Raw genomic sequence first — 592 nt, forward strand, 5'->3', positions numbered from 1 at the left:
GATAGATTTTCATTTTACCTCTTTTTTAAGTTTTAATTTAAATTCTAGTTAGTTAATATATATGGTAAAACTGGTTTTAGGTGGAGAACTTAATGATTCATCACTTACATAATCTTGATGTTGGTGGTGGGAATACAACTAAACATATTTGTCAAAGATTGCAAACTATAGATGAAAACGTGATTTTTTTAAAATTAAACTTTATATTTTGAGACAATTGCAAATGCATATGCATTTATGTGAACTACTACAAGAGATCCTATTTACCATTTACCTACTTTCTCCCATGGTAACATCTTACAAACTATATTACAATATCACAGCCACAATAGTGAAAAGGATGAAGTCATGATACAGAATAGTTCCATCACCACAAGGATCTGAAGAATGAGTTTTACACTATGTAAATTATATCTTAATTCTATAAATGATAAAAAAGCTATAATCCCTATATTGTTCTCTTAATACCAACATTAATAATTAAGTTAAGCATCCCTCAAAACTAATTTTCTAACCATGTTCAATATTTTCATTTAAAAATCACTTATCCTTGTATAATAACTTGAATGCATTATGATTTCTAACATAATTA

The sequence above is a fragment of the Crocuta crocuta genome, unplaced genomic scaffold, assembly GCF_008692635.1.
Source record: "Crocuta crocuta isolate KB4526 unplaced genomic scaffold, BGI_CrCroc_1.0 scaffold421, whole genome shotgun sequence".
Classification (NCBI taxonomy): domain Eukaryota; kingdom Metazoa; phylum Chordata; class Mammalia; order Carnivora; family Hyaenidae; genus Crocuta; species Crocuta crocuta.